The sequence below is a fragment of the Haliotis cracherodii genome, unplaced genomic scaffold (genome assembly GCF_022045235.1).
Source record: "Haliotis cracherodii isolate W230 unplaced genomic scaffold, xgHalCrac1.p SCAF_8, whole genome shotgun sequence".
In the NCBI taxonomy this organism is placed as follows: Eukaryota; Metazoa; Mollusca; class Gastropoda; order Lepetellida; family Haliotidae; genus Haliotis; species Haliotis cracherodii.
The window spans coordinates 15377633-15395351 of record NW_027266341.1 but is presented as its reverse complement, the minus strand read 5'-3'; the positions used below and the strand labels follow the sequence as shown (position 1 = coordinate 15395351).

Here is a 17719-nt window from a genome sequence, read left to right as displayed (position 1 = left end):
CGGTACGTACCTTTATCAGTCACATTCGTGTTTCGTACATGCGCGGATATGTAGAAACTGTTTTAATGTTCCTGCCACCTAAGTCAAATGATGACAACGAGACATCACACAGGATGAACTTAATACTTGGAAATGTTTATTTTAGGGACCGACATTTGATATATGTGGGCGGAGGGTGGATACATTTGCTTCATTCATTCCAAAGGACAAAGTTGATGAACTGGACACGATGGGTGTCCTTGAAATTTTGTTGTGCAAAATGGAAAAATTAATACTTGTTGGAGCACCTCCTTTCGGACCAGTGACCCTACAAATGTTCTGTCTCTAAACCCACACACACACACACACACACACACACACACACACACACACACACACACACACACACACTCTCTCTCTCTCTTTCACACACACACCGCCGCCACCACCACCACCACCACTCCCCCTTATCCACAGAGAGAATAAATGGCCGATCCCTTAAAACTTCCTCCATATCAATGTATATACCTAACACCGCTTAGAACCTCCATCCTCCGGCTACTGACAGATAGGGGAGATGAAATGATACCAAGGTAGATGAAAGAAATTTTACATTGGTCTATCTTCCCATTGGCGATGAATGGTTTAACGTCCATGGTTTAAAATCCATTAAGTTACGATGTTTACATACTTCAGACGGCATGTCATGACAATTACTCTGATTCTGATCCTGTTTTCTTGACTTTCGAAGTGAGCATTTCAGGACTGATCTGAGCACTTACCTGACGTACAATACATGTTCGTAATATGTAATGAGTGAGAATAGAGGTAGTATTACGTTCTTTATCGTCACTAACTAACTACCATAATTCCAAAGCATTTGATCTTCGGCTTATCCACACTTACACAGACATGCATTAATAGGTATATCTTGTCTGAGACCCGAAAGGCCCGGGGTAGAATACGTCATCAGCAACGCAAGCTTCCCGTAAAAGGCGACTATGCTTGTCATAAGAGGCGACTAGGTGGATGGGGTTGATGCGTCGATCGATGCTCATGATGTCAATCGCTGAATTGTCTGGTCCCGACTCGATTATTGACAGACCGCACATATAGCTGGAATATTGTTGAGTGCGGCGTCAAACAACAAACAAACAAACAAAAATCTTATCTGATCACCTATATCTGGTAACTCTGTACTCATGAACGGCCGAAAGGGTGACTTGGTGTTAAAAGCTTTTGCTCTTCATCCATCGAAGATCTGGGTTCGACTCACATTGGTACACTCTATGAAGCTATTTTTCGTGTCCTTCGCACTTACTGACCACTCCAAAAACCGTTTATAATCATTCAATGACATGAATGCCAAGTTCATCTGAGACTTCCATCTGGTGGAGCGACGCTGTGCCACATTGATGTATATACAATGTATCGTACAGTGGAATCAATACAGGGCGTGTGATAATCTACGACACAATAAACGCAGGTAAGATGCCCCTTCACTTATCTCAGGTGTGTCATTCACTTCTCCTGACAGCGCAGGGCGATGCCTCCTCGTGGCTGGACACACTGGAATGCTACTGAAGATGTCATAAATTTCTATTGGAAAAGACCATGTATGAAATATTAGAGCTCGCATTCCACTTCTCGGAGGTGTGGGGAGTTAATGACTTGGGTTATTTCATGTACCTTGCCACACGCGACGTATTTAGCTCCATGTTTAAACAACCTTAAACTATGACGTGTAGTCATAATAATATAAATGCAGTATAACTGTACACTTCACATTTTTGTCAGTATTGAAAAGTATTATGATTGAACCTTGGTTGATGTCACGTGACACAATATATGTTATACACATCACAGCACATATAGGCAAGGCAAACTAACGGAAATCAAGTATTGAGAGACACAATATATGTTATACACATCACAGCACATATAGGCAAGGCAAACTAACGGAAATCAAGTATTGAGAGACACAATATATGTTATACACATCACAGCACATATAGGCAAGGCAAACTAACGGAAATCAAGTATTGAGAGACACAATATATGTTATACACATCACAGCACATATAGGCAAGGCAAACTAACGGAAATCAAGTATTGAGAGACACAATATATGTTATACACATCACAGCACATATAGGCAAGGCAAACTAACGGAAATCAAGTATTGAGAGACACAATATATGTTATACACATCACAGCACATATAGGCAAGGCAAACTAACGGAAATCAAGTATTGAGAGACACAATATATGTTATACACATCACAGCACATATAGGCAAGGCAAACTAACGGAAATCAAGTATTGAGAGACACAATATATGTTATACACATCACAGCACATATAGGCAAGGCAAACTAACGGAAATCAAGTATTGAGAGACACAATATATGTTATACACATCACAGCACATATAGGCAAGGCAAACTAACGGTAATCAAGTATTGAGAGAACAAACAAGATAAAGAGCAGGAGTTGAAGATGAGAAACGTCGCTCTGGCAACAGTGTAGTAATGTCACGGTAGGGAACATAGGTCACGTCACAGCCTTCGTGAATAGAAAGAGACAGAAAGCACATGATCACGTGACCGCCTTCATGAATAGAAATAGACAGAAAGCACATGATCACGTGACCGCCTTCATGAACAGTAATAGACAGTAAGCACATGATCACGTGATCGTCTTTATGAATAGTGAGTGAGTGAGTGAGTGAGTGAGTTGGGTTTAACGCCGCTTTTAACAATATTCCAGTTATATCGCGGCGTGTCAGCTTAATGTGGGAGGAAAGCCCGAAGTGATGCAGGTCTCAGACGTTAACCACTTCGGTGAAACCCACGAGGGTATGGTGCTGACAAACTTAGAAACATAATCGGGGCGAATCGGGATTCGAACGCACAATCATATGTTTCTGGCGTACTCAAGGGACGCAACTCTGCACAGCGAATCGCGGCGCCTTAGACGACTGGGCCACCCGTGCCCCCCTTTATGAATAGAAATAGACAGTAAGCACATGATCACGTGACAGCCTTAATGCACAGACAGTAAGCACATGGCTGTTTGAGCATGACGAACTCAACAACATGACAACAGTATCACTGTTGGGAACATCTGCTTTAGCCTGCACCAACCGTAAGGACAAGTACTATGTTCTTGACGAAGTGACATGTGACAGGTCATGCATGTTGTCCCCAACAGTATTACAACGTGACGACGGAAAGGAATAACAGTGATATAGCCTTCAACAACAGCAATTACGTAAACGACAGTAGGCATGCTCTCAAATGTCCAAAAGAACCTTCACCAACGTGCCACGTGTCCCACGAATGACCATGTGCCACGCAAACCCTTGACGATGTGAGCAAAAGAGCAGGGTTACGTCCAGGTTCAGGACGATGAACACGCAAAGGCTTCACGATAGCTTAGCTGCTGAGCTGGGGGATCCAAATCCAAATCATTCACGTTATGAGGTGTTGAGGTGAAATGGGGTTTAACGTCGCGTCCAAGATTATTGCAGTTATATAGCGACGTGCGTGTACGTGTGTGTGTTTGTGTGGCTGCTTGTACTAGTCCGGACTAATGCCGATTTATAGTGCTAGCTCACTGAGATACCATGCCGGAGTTTAACATGAATATCCCCCTCAGATACAGTATACTGACTCCGAGCCGACTTTAATGCCGAGCGCCAGACAGGGTAACAACAAGTACCATCTTTTAACGTCTTTTGGTATGACGCGGCCGGGGATCGAGCCCCGGACCTTCCGCTCTCCGGGCGGACGCTCTACCACTAGACCACGGAGGCGGTCATTCACGTTATGAAACTCCTGATAATTATCGCACCTCCTACAAAACCCATGGTGCGTGGTCTAATTGTGCACTGCTCGTGCGGTATATGTTTGAGCGCGTTTTCCAACAGATGTACTGTTGCCTTGCTAAGTGTGCTGGCTGTCATGAAATCACGAACCGGTCCTCATAAACAGTAAACGAGTTGAACAAGTTAACGATCCACGCAGTACACAAGAGGTGAGGAAACGCTGCCCTAGGGACGAGTTAGGTGTTGCCATGGTATACGGTCTGTTAAGCACCGTCTTGTAATATGTTTGGACATTAGACGCTCACATACACTGATCTGGGTGTATGATGCTCACACGTACGTGACTTCAGACCACTGTATTGTGACTGGGATTGGCGTCCGGGTACATGTAATTGTGGGTTAGGTTATTCTGTTCGAAAGACATGTTCTTACAACATATGATATTCAGAAAACATCGTTATACGGTTATGATCTAGAATATTCAATGTAAATAGCACCAACATAAACATTAATTAATTTATTAGGAAACTAGATCAGCTGCTGTTATTTTTATACTATATCATTAATATGTACTTCTGAGGTGATCCCATCAAGCCGAAGACCCGGGTTCGATTCCCGACATGGGTACAATGTGTAAAGCCAATTTCTGGTGTCCCCCGCCAGGATATTGCTGGAATATTGCTAAAAGTGGCGTAAAACCATACACACTTACTCACTCACTCTGAGGCGATCGACATCGACGTGAGCCTGATATTTGCACTTGATCATTGACAGGTCGTGTGATAAATAGTTTATAACATAACACGCTAGATCAACTTGACATATGGCTTATACCTATCTTAATAAGTATCACATACATAATCATACGTCCCAATATTTTAACTCCAATTCTGTTATCCTAATTCGGACATGCGAGGTGAATATGATATAACGTATTCATACCTGTACCTCGAATCCTCGATAACTCGAATAAGAAACGCTAGCCTGTTTACACTCAAATCAATGGAGGACGATTAGATATTTGTCAAAATACATTTCCTATTTCATGTTAATGGATCCCAAAATGTAATTGAATACGTTGCGTATTGATGGACAATTGGAATATATTTTCAGAAATTATTATGTCTAGGAAATATATAATATTGTTATATAATATTGTAGAGTGAGTGTAGAGTAATATGACTTATTATTTTCAAAATAATTGCTTCAGAGTTTAGAACCATGATAACAGATATTCTACTTACATTTTCCTATAAGAACCAGACGGGACGCTCCTCCACTGCACACAGACATAATGAATGCACACATTTTCTCAATACGGTTAAAACCCATCCGTCTCTTCATATTTACACTCCTTTCAGGCTACATACAAGACTTTGAGCAAATATTGAACTGTATATGCGTACTCGAGGCGAGGTGACCTTGGCATATCAAAATCCCCAAGAAATTCCTTTTTACGTTATCAAAAGTGGATCGAAATATATGAAACATACACATATGCGGTAACAAAGGTTATTTTGACAAACACCTCCGTGAATACAACGTGGTTTGACCTAAATAGAATAGGCAGTGAATTAAATAACCTGAACATGTTGTTCTAGGGTCAAGACGTTTTGCTCCCCAGATCGGTATTCAGGGTGTAGACGAACGATTTAAGGAAAGGTTAGGTCCATCGCACTGATAAACCGTTCAATCACTTGTACGCCTACACCAGAGGGCGCTACGTGACAGACCTACCTGGGTCTATACAGCACACTGCATTCCAGGTGGGTTAAAGAAACAGTTTGCTTTAGACATATGCTCTACACCTGCCTGACAACTCAGTATGTTTACAGATGCATGTTATTAATACAACTTTGTTTTTTCTGCTGCAACACGTCTCTAGGTTATGCAGTTTATTATGACCGAATTCAAAATATTCTATATCAATTAAGGAGACCCCTGACCAATGATAACGGCGTATCCAAAGTATTTGGTGGATGTCCAGTTACAACAAATTTCAGTACGAGGGTTTGGAGCGATGTCTCAGCGTCGTTTCAAAAAGAACGTGCCAAATCACACTTGACTTAAATTGAAACCGAATCTGTAATATATACATTTTATGCTTTAGAGACACATTCGTTATAAAAAGCAGTGCTAAGATAATAAAATGATGTTGTACACTTTGTTATAACACTAACCGATGGTTAAATAGGTTCTAAGCGGAACTTATAGAAACAAACAATCATGACCACACATCAACACACACCCCCCCCCCCCCCCCCCCCACACACACACACACCAAACAACATCAACGCTGTACGACTTCCCCACCACACAACAACAACACTCCCCACCCCCCACTACACAACACCAACACTCTACCACTTCCCCACCATACAACATCAACACTCTACCACTTCCCCACCACACAACATCAACACTCTCCCCACCTCCCCACCATACAACATCAACACTCTACCACTTCCCCACCATACAACATCAACAGTCAACCACCTCCCCACCACACAACATCAACACTCTCCCCACCCCCCACCACACCACATCAACACTCTACCACTTCCCCACAAAACAACATCAACACTCTACCACTTCCCCACCACACAACATCAACACTCTACCACTTCCCCACCACACAACATCAACACTCTACCACTTCCCCACCACACAACATCAACACTCTACCACTTCCCCACCATACAACATCAACAGTCAACCACCTCCCCACCACACAACATCCACACTCTACAACTTCCCCACCACAAAACATCAACACTCTACCACTTCCCCACAAAACAACATCAACACTCTCCCCACCCCCACCCCCACCACACAAAATTAAGATTCTACCACTTCCCCACAACACAACATGAACACTCTACCACTTCCCCACAACACAACATGAACACTCTACCCACCCCCCACCACACAATATTAACACTATACCACTTCATCACCAGACAACATCAACAGTCACTCACTTCCCCAACACACAACATTAACACTCTACCACTTCCCCACAACACAACATGAACACTCTCCCCACCCCCACCCCCACCACACAACATTAACACTCTACCACTTCCCCACCACACAACATTAACACTCTACCACTTCCCCACCACACAACATTAACACTCTACCACTTCCCCACCACACAATATTAACACTCTACCACTTCCCCACAACACAACATCAACACTCTACCACCTCCCAACCACAAAACATGAACTCTCTCCAACCTCCCAACCATACAACATGAACGCTCAACCACCTCCCCACCACACAACATCAATACTATACCACCTCACAACATCAACCCTCTACCACCTACCCACCACACAACATCAATACTCTACCACCTCCCCACCTCCCCACAACAACACTCTACCACCTCCCCACATCAACACTCTACCACCTCCCCATCACAAAACATCAACACTCTACCACCTCCCCACTTCCCCACCACACAACATCAACGCTCTACCGCCTCCTCACCACACAACATCAACGCTCTACCGCCTCCTCACCACACAACATCAACGCTCTACCGCCTCCTCACCACACAACATCAACACTCTACCACCTCCCCACATCAACACTCTACCACCTACCCACATCCCCACATCAATACTCTTCCACCCCCCAACCACACAACATCAACGCTCTACCACCTCCTCACCGCACAACATCAACACTCTACCACCACCTCACCGCACAACATCAACACTCTACCACCACCTCACAACACAACATCAACACTCTACCACCACCACACAACACAAAATCAACACTCTTACACCACCTCACCACACAACATCAACACTCTACCACCACCTCCCCACACAACATCAACACTCTACCTCCTCCTCACCACACAACATCAACACTCTACCGCCTCCTCACCACACAATATCAACTCTCCATGCAGAACATCCTCTACACACAACATCAAGACTCTACCGCCTCCTCACCACACAACATCAACACTCTACCACCTCCCCACACCAACGCACTACCACCTCCCCACCACACAACATCAACACTCTACCACCTCCCCACCTCTCCACAACAACGCTCTACCACCTCCCCACATCAACACTCTACCACCTCCCCATCACAAAACATCAAGACTCTACCACCACCTCACCACACAACATCAACACTCTACCACCCCCTCACCACACAACATCAATACTCTACCACCTCCCCACTTCCCCACCACACAACATCAACACTCTTCCATCACCTCTACACAAAACATCAACACTCTACCACCACCTCACAACACAACATCAACTCTCTACCACCACCTCACAACACAACATCAAGACTCTACCACCACCTCACCTCACAACATCAACACTCTACCACCACCTCACCACACAATATCAACTCTCCATGCAGAACATCCTTTACACACAACATCAACACTCTACCACCACCTCACCTCACAACATCAACACTCTACCACCACCTCACAACACAACATCAACTCTCTACCACCACCTCACAACACAACATCAAGACTCTACCACCACCTCACCTCACAACATCAACACTCTACCACCACCTCACAACACAACATCAACTCTCTACCACCACCTCACAACACAACATCAAGACTCTACCATCACCTCACCTCACAACATCAAGACTCTACCACCACCTCACAACACAACATCAACACTCTACCACCACCTCACCTCACAACATCAACACTCTACCACCACCTCACAACACAACATCAACACTCTACCACCACCTCACCTCACAACATCAACACTCTACCACCACCTCACAACACAACATCAACTCTCTACCACCACCTCACAACACAACATCAAGACTCTACCATCACCTCACCTCACAACATCAACACTCTACCACCACCTCACCACACAATATCAACTCTCCATGCAGAACATCCTTTACACACAACATCAACACTCTACCACCACCTCACCTCACAATATCAACACTCTACCACCACCTCACAACACAACATCAACTCTCTGCCACCACCTCACAACACAACATCAAGACTCTACCACCACCTCACCTCACAACATCAACACTCTACCACCACCTCACCACACAATATCAACTCTCCATGCAGAACATCCTTTACACACAACATCAACACTCTACCACCACCTCACCTCACAACATCAACACTCTACCACCACCTCACAACACAACATCAACTCTCTACCACCACCTCACAACACAACATCAAGACTCTACCACCACCTCACCTCACAACATCAACACTCTACCACCACCTCACCACACAATATCAACTCTCCATGCAGAACATCCTTTACACACAACATCAACACTCTACCACCACCTCACCTCACAACATCAACACTCTACCACCACCTCACAACACAACATCAACTCTCTACCACCACCTCACAACACAACATCAAGACTCTACCATCACCTCACCTCACAACATCAACACTCTACCACCACCTCACCACACAATATCAACTCTCCATGCAGAACATCCTTTACACACAACATCAACACTCTACCACCACCTCACCTCACAATATCAACACTCTACCACCACCTCACAACACAACATCAACTCTCTGCCACCGCCTCACAACACAACATCAACTCTCTACCACCACCTCACCACACAACATCAACCCTCTACCACCTCCTCACCACACAACATCAACACTCTACCGCCTCCTCACCACACAACATCAACTCTCTACCACCACCTCACCACAAAACATCAACTCTCTACCACCACCTCACCACACAACATCAACTCTCTACCACCGCCTCACAACACAACATCAAGACTCTACCACCACCTCACAACACAACATCAACACTCTGCCACCACCTCACAACACAAAATCAACACTCTACCACCACCTCACAACACAACATCAACACTCTACCGCCTCCTCACCACACAATATCAACTCTCCATGCACAACATCATCTACACACAACATCAACACTCCACAACATCCTCACCCACTTCCCCAATAACTCGCCTATCTTTCAACACAAAAACTGCCACAATGGGCACACTATCACATCCTTAATGCGCCGTTTACTCGTTCTACGGAACACCAGCAAGTTCTGATGACGTTTTGAGAAACGACAGAATTCAAACACGACATAAATGCGTTATCCCAAATTCATAGTTTGCTTCACGAATTCGCTATGAAGCGTAACAGGGTAATGCTTTTTGAGATCGAAAAAAGTTTAATATCACCGAGGACCTCAAAGGACGTATAGTTGTGTTGTGTAATTACGTTTACACTATATATTTATGATATGGTCAACGCCCACGTGTGTCTATGCGAGTTCCCCGACACTATGCCTGCATTGTTCGCCACCGGAATAAACCCACATCTAACATAGTTGTCTTCGTACGATCAGGCCAGCAATAAATGTCACTGCAATGTATCTTCATCGTATATCTCGACAATTGCTTGCCCCAGAGGGGCTTGCACATGGCAATGTTTTCAGGTCAAACTTGACTGATTTCCCCTTGATGTCGAAGTTTTTATTTCAGTAATGATGCATTGAGTTAATGATACATGATAATAAGTTTTACACATGTATGTCAACAACATTTCACACACCATGAGTACGTTCGCCACAAGAGATGTGTGTTATTTTGCATTGCGCCTTATTAGTTGATAATTCATATCTCTCTCTCTCTCTCTCTCTCTCTCTCTCTCTCTCTCTATCTCTCTCTCTCTCCCCCCCCCCCCCCTCTCTCTCTCCCCGTTACCCACATCCATACGACCCAGTAAGATCCCAAGTTCTAATTTAGCCAATCTGTGATATTAGAATAATGTGTTTGTTTGCTTGTCCTTTACGTTGCTTGTGACCTATTGTAATCCGGAATAGCCACGGGCGACCGCTGAGATGTAATCCTTGTAAGTAGTTACTTTATAGCGACTTGACTGTCACTTCTGCTGAAATTTCTTACCGTTTTACTGCTTCCTCTTGATATAAATCATAGTTATTCATACCTGCTTCAACATATTCATGAAGTCGTATCTATGGTAACATATGATAGTTATACCTCTCACTGTGTCCTGTTTCTGTACATGAGTAAGTATTTATAGAAGTGTGCTGATTAAGAGACAAACTATTCACACAGGCCATGCTTGCCTCCTTGCATGCTTTCGTTATGAGAGTTTAAGTTTAACGCTGCTTTGAACAATGTGTTTAAGTTACAGTGTGTCATCGTAATGTGGGAGGAGATGTGGTGCAGGTCTTAGACGTTTACCCCTTTGGTGCACGTTTAAAGTGCTGACAAACCTAGGAACCTATTCAGCGCGAACCGGAATACGAACCCAGGATCATAGGATCCAGGGACGCCCAAGGGGCACAACTCTTCACAGTGAATTCTATGAATGTGCTACCCGTGCCCCAGGAAGATCGAAACAATACCGAAAATAATGCATTATGAATATGAGAATAGTATTATTGATCTCTCACCACAATCTGGAAACGATATGATCCATATTTTAGAATTTAGTTGTTTAAAAAATGTATGATCCTTCAATATTCGCGGAAAAATTCCAGTAAAATTGTATGCCAAATATTATTGTTGCCATCATAGACATATGCCTTGATGATATCAATGATAATAAAGTCAGTCTATGCTATACGCTATATGCAAACACATGGCAATGTCAGTGACGGCGAATACGCATACCATCATATCACATTCAAAACGTCATTGCCAGAGAATAATCAGTCGAAACAGATTGTATTGGACGTAAAAAGCAAAATGGTGATGAACATTATAGGAATGGATAACTGAAAATCAGTTATGACACCAGGGCCCACTTGCACTTGCTTACAATAGTTGTAGCACTAAGATCGCTTTGTGCAAGTGGACCCAGGTGTTCGCGAAAAGGGAAGCATATCCTGCTGTACCGGTATCACCCGTCATTCACACAATTTGCATAAAAAGTAATTATTTGCTTGTTCCGATTGTCTAAAGCCGCACCCAGCAATAGTTCTGCCATGCGACGACGGCCTGAAAACAATAGAATCTGGACCATACACTCCATTTATATCTCAGATGCGCTTGTTTCTACAGGGATACCAATTATGAAGTTAATGAATGGATATGCTCATATGTTCTTCCTTACAGAATCTGGACAGGATGCCCACCCATTTAAAGACCCGAGCAATGGAGGGGATGAAACGTGTGATCGCTTATATGTTCATGTTAAAACGTCTGGCTTTGTAAACAATCGAGTCTGGACCAGACACTCCATTTGTATCTCAGATGCGCTTGTTTCTACAGGGATACCAATTACGAAGTTAATGCATGGATTTGCTCATGTGTTCTTCCTAGACAGGATGTCCACCCGTTTAAAGACCCGGGCAGCGGAGGGGATGAAACTTGTGATCTCTTATGTGTTCATGTTAAAACGTCTGGCTTTTTGACCCTGTAAACATGGGGATAACGTGCTCTTACTACCTTACACACAAAATGATAAAAAAGTTACGAGTCTGAAATCCTGGTGGCCTGGGTTAGAATAGGTCCCCACACTCTGTTGTTTGTCATAAGAGGCAGATATTTAGGAACTGGGGGTCAGGTTGGTGACATAGTTTATCGTGTGTCATCGTACCCGACGGAGTATGTCTGTGCTCACAATATCAACCACCGGCGTGTGTGGACAAGACGCGATCATTAACAGGCCACCATGGTAGTTGGAATAATGGCGGCTCGACTTAAAAGAACAAACATTAGCAATTTCAATACCTTTTTACACCTGAGCATTTGCGGAATGCACATTGTCAGCCACAAGCATACACATCCGGAATCTCATGAATAACTTTGTTGCTTAGAAAATACAATTATTTTAAGAATAGAGACACGTGACCTTCGACTTGATGCAAGTCCGTGTTGACGTCATATGTCATCTCTGACGTCCATTAAGAATATATCTATGCATGTTGTTAAAACTCGTGTTGCAGAGCCGGAGAGATAAACCTGTTCACATGATATTACGATATGTTTAGTTAAAGGTAGCTTACCTTTTATGTAAAATACTTGAATTTAATTGGCCAATTTTCGAATTTTGCATGCGGCCCGCTACAGTCGTGTACACAGAAAAACTTTAACCCGTCGTCGTGGCAACAGTTTGTCGATCTCTGTCCGATCTCTGTGATCTTAATTCAAGCTCCTTACAGCGAAACGGAGTCCGGTAATGTATATTGGCATTGACTTCAGATGTACGTGATGTACAGAGCCCAGACAAAAACAAAATTATATCAAGCAATATGTCGACAAACTAACTCTTCGCATTACAATCTCTGTTTGTTTTCAAGGAGGTATGATACAGTTGCAGACTTTCTGACGAAGAGAATACGGGTTGGGTGGTGTACCTGCCAATGCAGGGGGTACGCCAACGCGTACTGCCTACGTCATAAGCCTACAACTTATAGTATCTACTGATGTGATTGACGAAGATATTGCAATCTGGACACGTAATAGTGCATGGCGTTATTGGTTACTATATGCAGGGTTAATCATACAGTGTTTGGCAATGGCAACTGTTGCAACCACCATGAAGATAAGACGCTAACACATACACTGACAAGAAGAATATATGTCATGGCAAGATATACACGGGGTTAATTCACCTGTCATCTCTCAAATGACTAACAGAACAGATCGTATTTGATGAGCTTACAGGCATACATATATGCATACATACACACACGCGCGCGCGCGCGCACACGCACGCACACACACACACACACACACACACACACTCTCACACACACACACACACATACATACATACATACACACACACACACACACACACACACACACACACACACACACACACACACAGACATACATACATACATACATACATACATACATACATACATACATACATACATACGTACATACATACATACATCGCATATAACTCTCTCAGTAATAACAAAATGTATCTATGTTATTACATATACACGTTTTCCATGATATGTACATCAACAACAAAAACTAATATTATGTACATCAACAAATATGAATAGTTTTTCGAACATTGGTTTTGATCTTCTGATGGATTCTGATCTCTCTTAAGAAAATTGAACATATTTCAAATTACAGTCGAAAAGTACAACATGTTTTTGTAAGATAAATATACTAGTCCTACCCCAAGTACTCAATCCACGTTCGTCCACGCCGCTGAGACGTTCCTGCCAGGCACAGTAAGCCTCGACGACAGCAAACCCTATATGTTCATTCTTCCTCTACACATGTTCCATAAAACCTTTTCTTAAGGACAGGTTCTAAAGGATCGTCTGTTTGTTTGCTACCGTCAAAAGAGTGGGTGTTGACCTCCATATAGAGTGAATACAAATATGCTAGCTCTCGCAACTATGTATAACAAGTCAGTGGTGCTGTATGCTCTACTTGGATACTTGTTCAATACTTTTAAGTTTAATACAATTGTCTCATGAGAATAAATAGTTGAACGATGTTTTGGGTGTCTGCAGTTTGGTCACAGTTTTCAATTCGTCATTCATACTTTTAAAATGCATCTTAACATAAGATATGATTTGTCGTTTATATTTCAGTGATCGGGGTGAATGTTGAGCTGGTTAGACCGAGAGAACGTTTGGGATTGTGAAAAAATGCTTTATAAGTTAATTATTTCTGGTGGCGAGCCAGTGGTGTTTGTGGATATTGGACGTTCATTCAGTGCACGAGTGACAGCGTGACACAGTTATGGGTCATTTGATTACAGGGTCAATAGCTTCACGCTACATTAAGATTTAATCCTTAGGATTGAGCTATCATTTCTTTATCAGACGTGTTCCACACTAGACGCAAGTTGGAAGTATTGCAACAAACAATAAACTGACTTGACACGCTCACATTGCAACTTCTGTAGGACCAGTTAGGAACTCAAGTGACAGTATTTATGGGGACAATTAACCCAAAATAATACTTAGAGTATTTGATTATTCTCAACATGTTTTTGTGTGGAATTATTTTTTCAATTTGATAATGTAAAAAGCATCCGAAATAACACCCAAAACATGGGTCATGAAAAACAAGACACATCAAACACCAAATATTGTGTTTACCTTTGACCCATTATTTAAGGCCCCGTAATAAATTATAAGGCCTAAACCTATACCCACACGAACCCACCCCCAAATAAATGACCAGTCCTTTAGATGAATAAACTCAACAAATTAATTATATTTAACCACATAGATTAAATTCATTGTGGTGTCACGGTACAGATGCAAATCTTACTGCAGTGAATGAAGTTTATAACATAACACGAAACCTCTATTAATATAATTATATTACTTAGAAAGCAGCAACACGGCTTGAGCAGGATGACGTCACGCTACCCGTGACCTAGTCAGATCAATATTCAAAGATGTCATCCGGTGTTTGCGCCACATCCTCTTAATAAGGATGCAAATGTAGGCATTAACATAATCTCGATGCCCAGACTATAATGTCTGAAGCTTTGACCAAGCTGAAACACGTGAAGTACGTTCCAATAAGACCCGTGTTATGAAGATACGTGGCTGCATTGACACACCCTTGATTTAACACACAATTAAATAGTTGGAGATGAGAAAACGATTGCACGGTCTTACCTCATTCACCGATTACCATTGGGTACGTTGTCCCACGTAGCCAGGCGATGGAGCCGCGTCTTGAAGAGACGAAGAGAGGTTGTCACTGGGACATGGATGATGTTTGGGGAATATGAAATGAATATGCGTCGCTCCACTGATTTCATTTGCCAAGGGCACTTCGCTTCATGCCCAGGCGTCGCTCGCACCTCATCACAACACGGACATTTCAACACGCGGCGTAACGCTTCACAAACAAGTTATGAATGTAATAAAGGAAGCGTCACGTGGTTGGTGTGCGCTTCGAGTAAGGACTTGATCAAGGTGAGTCGAGAGATGCATGGGTAGCCATAACGCGTACTTGCTTCACGATGACTCGGACACATGTCATTTGGAGGGTGGACTACAAGCGCAGTTTAGGAAAATGCTTACTTATTTCTGAATATGTATTAATCTCAATTGTAAAATATTCAACGTTTGATTCAAATACATTATGCAATACATCTAGACATGCCATTTTCATGTTTATAAGGTTGTATTGTATTTTGAGATTTAAGCTGAGCTGCAGAACAAGTTTGAATAAAAGGAAATTCTTCTTTGTCGCGATTTTGATGGTTTTTTTATAGATTCCGTAAAACCGGTTTTGAACAGCAATTAGGTCAGGGAAGCTATTGTTATCTATGTGAGCATATTCCACATTGTTTTGACTGTCGTCAGTTGTCATGTGTACGTTTACACTACAAGGACAGGACTGTATTTGTAGGCAGAACTAGAACACTATAAATGGCCGTTGCTGTTTGTTAGATTGTAGTGAAGTTAAACAGTCGTGATGTGCATATTGTGTACATCAAGCGTGGTACAAACATGTAGTGAGTGAAAGAGTTGGGGTTAACGCCGTTGGGGTTTGCAGGCCTCAGATGTTTACACACGAGCACGGGTATGGTGCGGGCCAACCTAGAAACATAATCGTGGCGCACCGGGATTCGAACCCACAATCATAGGTTTCTGGCGTGCCCAAGGGACGCAAATCTTCACAGCGAATCAGCGGCGCCTTAGAAGACTGGGCCACCCGTGGCCCCTATTAGATATGAAAATTTAACAGTGGTAAGATATTACATTTCTACACGATGTGGGGCAGTGGGGAAGCCTTGTGGTTAAAGCGTTCGCTCGTCACGACGTACAATAGGGCATTGATATAAGTAAAATAATATCATTAATTATCACATAGTGGTATGTACTTCGCTTCTTGGTGATTTGCGTGCTTGAACCAATTGTTCAATTGTGTTCACTGTTTGCGAAGATGTCCATAACGCTACATGAACGCAGTGATGCGTCATTCATTGTCCATGAGGTCACAAACGCTTGTAGGTGTTTCACCAATAGACGTCCGGAGCTAATGTCTCACCTTGAGTCCAGTAGACGCAACCTTGTCTACATGTTCTCAGAAACATTATTGTGGATAAAATAAACAATAACAACTCGGGTCATCGGGCTCGGGACTAAACTACGGTAGATTACTCGGAACAGGTCATCCGTAATTCCCCATAGCTCATGTAGATTATCCTCTATGTAATCAGTGTTGGCCATCTACGTGCGACTACGGGTGACTACCCATGGGCTTGCTACTGTTGCAGTAGTGTGTGTGTGTGTGTGTGTGTGTGTGTGTGTGTGTGTGTGTGTGTTTGTGTCTGTGTGTTTGTGTGCGTGCGCGCGCATCCCTAAAGGTTGTTCCAGTATGGGGAATCGAACCCGGACTTTGGCGAGTGAACGCCTTGCCCACTAGGTTACCACAAAAGGTGTTGATGTGAACCACCGCAGTTGAGGATGACGTCGACAGCAAACAGTAACCCGGCAATTAGAGAACTAAAAAACGTTCTGGTCACCAAGAACACCAAGTAGTGTTTAAGGATAGGTTGAGAGTCCTTTGGCGAGATATGAGGTCCTGTTTTGACGTTTAAGCCGATGTTGAAGGATGTAGTATCCATCATAACGCTAATCGTTGTCTACAACATTCTCCGATGTTAGTTTGGAGGACAGCTTCCTGGTTACTTAGGAGAGATTTCATTTTGATTTGGTTACCGTTTTTAAAATTAATTAGTCATTTTGGTTCGAGTAGTATGAACTCACTGTATCTGTGTGTTTGTGGGGGAGGGGTTGGGTAGGTGCTGCGTTTGATTTTTGTCTGATTTATGAACGTTATGAACATATTTTGAACGGATCTCTTCCCCTTCGTCAAATTGATTTGATCCAAAATATACTTCAGAACATAAATCGTAA

General features: G+C 43.0%; 1 protein-coding gene across 3 annotated transcripts in view; it reads right to left on the bottom strand.

Annotated features, from left to right (window-relative positions):
- Positions 1-15687, bottom strand: part of LOC139450299 (serine-rich adhesin for platelets-like) — a 61492-nt gene extending 45805 nt beyond the window's left edge. Inside the window, exon 1 of one of the 3 annotated variants that reach the window (XM_071231977.1) lies at positions 15464-15687. The gene's annotated coding sequence lies outside the window, so the exon portion shown is untranslated. Of the gene's footprint in view, positions 1-5052; positions 5472-13995; positions 14079-15463 lie in introns of those variants that run through there. The other 2 variants (XM_071231978.1, XM_071231979.1) reach the window with 2 other exon arrangements.
- Between the last annotated feature and the right edge of the window lie 2032 nt (positions 15688-17719).